At 45.7% G+C, this 6667-nt stretch overlaps 1 long non-coding RNA gene across 1 annotated transcript; it reads left to right on the top strand.

Moving 5' to 3' along the window:
• Positions 1-405: 405 nt before the first annotated feature.
• LOC116989207 lies at positions 406-6233 on the top strand. Its single transcript, XR_004416173.1, has 3 exons — positions 406-416; positions 3531-3541; positions 5968-6233. It is a non-coding gene; the product is annotated as an uncharacterized LOC116989207 (long non-coding RNA).
• Positions 6234-6667: the final 434 nt, after the last annotated feature.

The following is a 6667-nucleotide window of genomic DNA, read 5'->3' as shown; positions in this document are numbered from 1 at the left end:
CACCACACTACCCTCCCCTCCCCTCCCCTTTCACTATTTTGAAGGGAATATTCCCTTCTTGACTTCTTGGCATACTTCCCAACTTACTGCACATTCTTGTGTTGACAATATACCTCCTCTGCATTGCAGATGCTGGAATCTTGAGCAAAACACAATGTGCTGGAGGAACTCAGCGAATCAATCCTCACCCACGATGGAAATGGACAGGCGCCATTTCAGCTCAGGACCCATCTGTCTGAAAAGATGTCATCTGTCCATTCCATCCACAGATGCTGCCAGACCCGCTGAGTTCCTCCAGCACTTTGTATTTTGCTTGGTGGAACATCTGTTTTCGGTCCGCAGGAGGTACCTTGAGCTTCCACTCTCCTGCCATTTTAATTCCCGATTCTATTCCCACGCTCGCCTCTCTGCCTGTGGTCTCCTGCACTGCACTGATACAACAATGCCCAAGTGTTATATAGTCTTGGCCTGCCTGGCATGTCCCACAGCTATACCATTTGCAACACATTACACAGGCAAAGAAGCATAATCTAATTGTAACCATTAGCTAACTGCCTTATTAAATGCTTTGATCTCACCCTATCGTAGACATTCCTTTGTCTCTGGAACTGGTCCACTAGAATGCTGTAAACTATATTCTGCACTCTGTATCTTTTCTGTTGCCTCACCCAGTGTACTTGAGATTGTACCCGAGTTTTGCTTGATTGTATTTATGTATAGTATCTGCTTTAATTGGATAGCATGCAAAGCACAGATTTTCACTGTACCTCTCTATAGGTGACAATAATAAACCTAACCCTAAATCCACACATCCATCCTCCACCTTCTCTGCTGTTGCAAATGAATGTGTTTTTTTTCTGTTTCACAGTAAAAACTGAAAGATCCTGGACTTGAAATATGAACTCTGTTTCTACTTCTCAGATGCGAACTATTGAGTATTTCCATTATGTTCTGCTTACACTTCTTGTTCACACTACTGGATCGATGCATTTTCCAGCATGATGACAATGAAGATAATTGTGAACCCATTATATTTAAACTACCCACCATCGACATACAGAGTCCAGAAGGAGGATATATTCACAGCACTAGTCCCTGTAGATGTAATGGTGCACAACCTTGTTTCTTAGTGAATAGGAGTTCAATATTTAATTTGTGGCTGAACAAAATTGAAAAGAAATACCTTGTATTTCTCAATTGCTCTTCAACGAGCCAACCTACCCTGCAATCCAGGAATGAGACTGGATGTTTTTATGTTGAGTTTAACAGCAAATTCATTCTGCTTTCCTTTGCCTTCTGCAAGTTGTTGCCAATCTAAATCAAGTGGAATTTGATTAATTCTGTCACTGTGAATCAGCAAGTGCAACCTTATTCCTTATGTGCTAATAATATTAGAAGATGAGAAATCCACTGACTCACCTGGAGCCATTGTCAGGGACATATTTCTGCGTAACATGGTGCTAGTTGTCACATCTTCTAAATAACATCAACACACCAATATTCTGTATTCTACAATCACTTGGCACCATTTTGGTCATTTCACGCTGAGGTCAGATTGGTGAGTGAAGCCTCACGGATTGGTCAGAATAGCCAAAGAGAACCAGGTGATTTCAAATAAAGGTGATTGTGAGAAGACCTAGATCTATAGTCACAGAGTCATACAGCGTGGAAACAGGCCCTTCGGCCCAACCTGCCCGCACGACCAACGTATCCCATCTACACTAGTCCCTACTGCCGGTATTTGGCCCATATCCCTCCAAACCTGTCCTATCCATGTACCCATCTAATTGTTTCTTAGATGTTGCAACCCAGCCTCAACTACCTCCTTTGGCAGCTCGTCCCATACACCCACCACCCTTTGTGTGAAAATTTGACCCTGAGATTCCTATTAAATCTTTCCCCCTTCACCTTAAACCTATTTACTCTGGTTCTCAATTCCTGGGCAAGAGACTGTGCGTCTACCCAATCTATTCCTCTCATGATTTTAAACATTTGAAAGAATGTGTTGCCGAACTCGACGGGAAGGCGGGAGAGAGGAACTGAATGGGTAACTGACCGCGGAACTGACCGCGGCTTTACGGTGTTAAAGTCCACAGGCCCCGAGGTCGGAGCACTTCCACAGCGATCCTCGGCAAAGGATCGCCCACTCCTCGATGGTAAGTCCGCGCCGCGCCGCGCTTGCGGCTGAAGCGCTGGTCCGGTCTCCAGGAAAGGCCGCACCAATCCAAGTTGTTAGGCCGCGGGGGGGGGGGGGACGGAGAAAGATCACATCTGCGTTGAGGTAAGTGACTGAAAACGGTTTCCCCCATTCACCCCCCATCACCCCCCACATAAAACATACTGAGAAACATTAAAACATACATTTTAGACACACTAAAAATAACAAAAACAAGTCAAAATAACACATAGGCTGCTGGCGAGGCTGCCATCATGGCGCCACCCGGTGGTCAGTGGACTGAACATACCATCCTAAGTAGGTCATTCCAAGCTATATCCATCTTACATTTCGCCCAGTGACAGTAGAAATGTGATTAGTAACAAACTTTCATTTGATTTACAATTAAAGTGGAAGTCAATGGAACCACTTTAGCAGCAGAATAAAATGTTGTTTCATACGGAATATAAAGGCACAGTCATCAACAATATAATTAATAACACAATATTTAATGTAGTGTGATTGCTACAGAGTAACTATACATGGCTTTGGAGAACCCTCATTTAAATGTGCTTCCATAAAGTTTTTCATGCACATGATTTAAATTATAATAAAATATTAAGCATCAACTGACATTGACATTGATGCAAATTCATGACTGTTGCAACTAATCTTGGCATTTATATTGACTTTGGTTCTGTACACGATGAAGTATCTCACCTTCCATTAATCTCCACAGTCTCTCGGTTCCAGTGAGATTTGTTGGAAGAGGCCAAAAATTGCGAGGTTGATAAAAGCTCAAGGATGAGGATGTCATCTTCCAATACAGCACACTGTAGCCTTCCGAACATGGTATTGACTTCATCTGTTCAGATAGCCAGCACTTCCAGTTTGCAAAAGAACCAGAAATGTGAAAGAATGCAGATGATGCAAATCTTTAAAAAAACACAGAAAATGTAAAAAATACTCATCATTCCTCATCCCTCATTCCTGATGCAGGGTCTAAGCCTGAAGCATTGATTACCTCTTTACCTCCTCAGATGCTGTTTGATCCATTGAGTTAATCCAGCAGTTTATGTTTTATTCCAGATTCTAGCACCTGCCATCCCCATTCCTCATCCCACACTCACTCTGATCTAAAGTCATAGAGTCTTACAGCGTGGAAACAGAATCTTTGGTCCAACTTGCCCACACCGGCCAACATGTCCCATCTACACATCCCACCTGCCCGCATTTGACCCATATCCTTCCAAACCTGTCCTATCCATTTACCTGTCTAAATGCTTTTTAAACGTTGAAATATTACCTGCTTCAACTACTTCCATACACCATGTCCCATGCACCCACCACCCTTAGTGTGATTGGTGACCTGAAGTTACCCCTCAGGTTCCTATTAAATCTTTCCTCCCTCACCTTAATCCTATGTCCTCTGGTTCTTGATTCCTACTCTGGGCAAGAAAATCTGTGCGTCTACCCAACCTATTCCTCTCATGATTTTATACACCTCTATAAGATCACCTCTCATCCTCCTGCACTTCAAGGAATAGAGTCTCAGCTTGCTCAACCTTTATATCTCAGGTCCTTGAGTCCTGGCAACACCCTTGTAAACCTTCTCTACACCCTTTCCAGCTTGACAACATCTTTCCTGTAACATGGTGTCCAAAACTGAACACAATACTCTAAATGCTGCCTCACCAAAGTCTTATACAACTGCAACATGACTTCCCAACTTCTATACTCAATGCTCTGACTAATGAAGCTCTAACCCATTGGCCTGTGGCCTCCTGCACAGCCACAATGCAGACCTATGCAAGATTGAGGAACAGCAACTTGTTTTCAGTCTGGCCACTGCAGCCTTCTGAACTCAATATTGAATTCTACACTGTCAGGTACCCATTTCTGCTAAAGTTGTGTCTTTGCTGTCACAAACCTGAGATGCTCCCTGACAATCTCCATCAAATGAAGTATCCTCCTTTAATCAGGCAAATCCCTGTGTGATTGGTGTTGGAGATCATTTCCAGGAGGGTTGGCCAGTTTAACTCCAGGATCAAACATGAGGAATGTCGGCACTTGGCCATCTGGCCACCAATGCGTTCATGGTAAATGCATGCTCTCAGCCCATACCCTCGCCAACAGGTAGTACCTGTAACGGCAGATTACCTGAGAACATGGAGAGGTGACGTTTCAGGTCGGAACAAGTCTGAAGCAGGGTGCCGACTCGAAACATCACCGTCCATGTTCTCCAGAGATGCTGCCTGACCCGCTGAGTTATGCCAGCACTTTGTGTCTTTTTTTGTAAACGAGCATCTGCAGGTCCATCAGAAGATGCTTCACACCAGGATTTATATTACCTGCAGTCTTTCATGCTCCATCCACATCCAGTACCAACAGCCATATCAGAGCTTAAGGCAGACATTTAAAGTGATTATCACAACTAGAAGTTTCAGTTGGGTGTCAACATTAATGGCGGTGAACATTACTTAGTGTTGCACTATTTTCAACTGTCCTTTTTTTCCTGGGGAAACAAAATATATCAAAGGTTCAAAGGTTCAAAGGTTGTATTTATTGTCACATACACCTAGATGTAGTGAAATTCTTTTTGCCAATGCAGCACATAAAAAAGAATACAAACATAGCAATAATAAATAGCTTCAACATAAAAACATAAAAACATCCCCCCACAATGGTTCCCATTATGGGGGAAGGCACAAAGTCCGGTCCCATCCCCAATGTTCACCCATAGTCGGGCCTATTGAGGCCTCCACAGTTGCCTTCACGGAGGCCCGATGTTCCAGGCCGTCCTCGCCGGGTGATGGTGTTCCGGCGTCGGGAGAGTCCTCTCAGCGGCTTGGGAACCCTGGAACGGCCGCCTCCCTACTCGAGACCGTGGCTTCCGGAGCCGACAAGGCTGCGCCGAATGGAGCTCAACTGGCGATCTCGTCGCGAGATCCCAGGCTCCCGATGTAAGTTCAGCGCCGCCGCCCGCAGCTCCGCGATGTTTTTAACGCCGGTCCCAGCTCACCGGAGTTCCAGCGCGGCGACCCAGGCAAGGCACCGCCCGCCCCGCAATGGCGTTCCAGCGCTGCACCGCCGTCCTCACACCCGCAGCTCTGCCGCCGCCGATGCCGGTGCCGCCGCCGCCGATGCCGGTGCCGCCGCCGCCGATGCCGAGGCTCAGGGCGGTCCCCTCGCTCCTCGGACCCGCAGCTCCGCAGCCGCTGCAGATGCCGCCGATGCCCCGGGCGATCCCCTCAGGAAACGCCGCTCCAGGCCCGCTGGTAGGCCGCGAGGACGGGTCGAAAGTGCAGCCCGGAGAAAAGCTGCATCTCCGACCAGGTAGGGACCCTGAAAATTAGTTTCCCCCTTTCCCCCCCCCCCTCCCCCACACATAAAAAAGCTAGAACTCCTCAAAAACAAAACACTAAACTAACTAAAAATAAGAAAAAAGATGAAAAAACAGACAGCTGCAGGCTAGGCAGCCATACCCCCTACAGGTCGGCGCCAGGTCACTAAGGACATCTTCCTGCCCCTCCGATCTATGCTTTTAAAGTATCATCAGACAGGAAGGCCCAGAGGATCCTCTAGGACTGGAGACTGGTGATAGTCCTTATGCTGAATACTACAAAAACATGAAGGAACAAAAGCAACAATAGGCCATTTGGCCCCTCAACAAAATGGTTGATCTTTTCTCTTGCTTTGCCCTACTGACCCCATTTTGCGTCATCCAAACATCCATCGATATTATCCTGTCAAACTGTCACAAGCCTCGTGTTTTGTTTAACACCATTGACACAGTTCTTAATGCTCCGCAGACTATCTGTATGGAGGCGTCCCCTGCTGTGTGTGAAAACTTCCTTCACTTTTTTATTGATAAGGTCACTTCTATTAGAGCTCTAATCCCACCGTCTGCTTATGACCCCTCAATCTCTGTCCCCTGCTCGGCTGTATTTGACCAGTTTAAGCCTGTGACTCTTTCCTTTTTACAGGAGATTGTTGGTCATTTGAAGCCCTCAGGTTCTCCAAACGATGCTGTCCCTCCTCGACTATTTAAAGAGGTTTTCCCAGCTGTAGGACCATCTGTTATTGCAGTCATTAATAGCAGTCTGTCCTCAGGTGTTGTCCCTGAAAATTATAAACATGCAGTAGTACAACCCCTGATTAAAAAACCTGCTCTTGACCCTGCAGTTCTTGGTAATTTCAGGCCTATCTCCAAACTGCCTTTTCTATCAAAAATCCTGGAGAAGATCGTGCACAGTCAATTAATGGCCTTTCTGGAAGAACATAATATTTTAGAAGATTTCCAATCTGGTTTTAAATCCCTGCACAGCACCGAATCAGCCCTTTTAAGAGTTTTTAATTATATTTTTTTAGCTACTGACCGTGGTGACTGTGTTACCCTTGTGCTTTTAGATTTGACTGCTGCTTTTGACACAGTGGACCATGAAATATTGATCTCACGTTTGAAGCAGTGGGTGGGTATCAGGGGCATAGCACTGGAGTGGTTCAGGTCGT

Source organism: Amblyraja radiata, chromosome 28 (genome assembly GCF_010909765.2).
Source record: "Amblyraja radiata isolate CabotCenter1 chromosome 28, sAmbRad1.1.pri, whole genome shotgun sequence".
NCBI lineage: Eukaryota > Metazoa > Chordata > Chondrichthyes > Rajiformes > Rajidae > Amblyraja > Amblyraja radiata.
The sequence above is the reverse complement of the archived record's forward strand: the minus strand, read 5'-3'. Positions and strand labels throughout refer to the sequence as shown.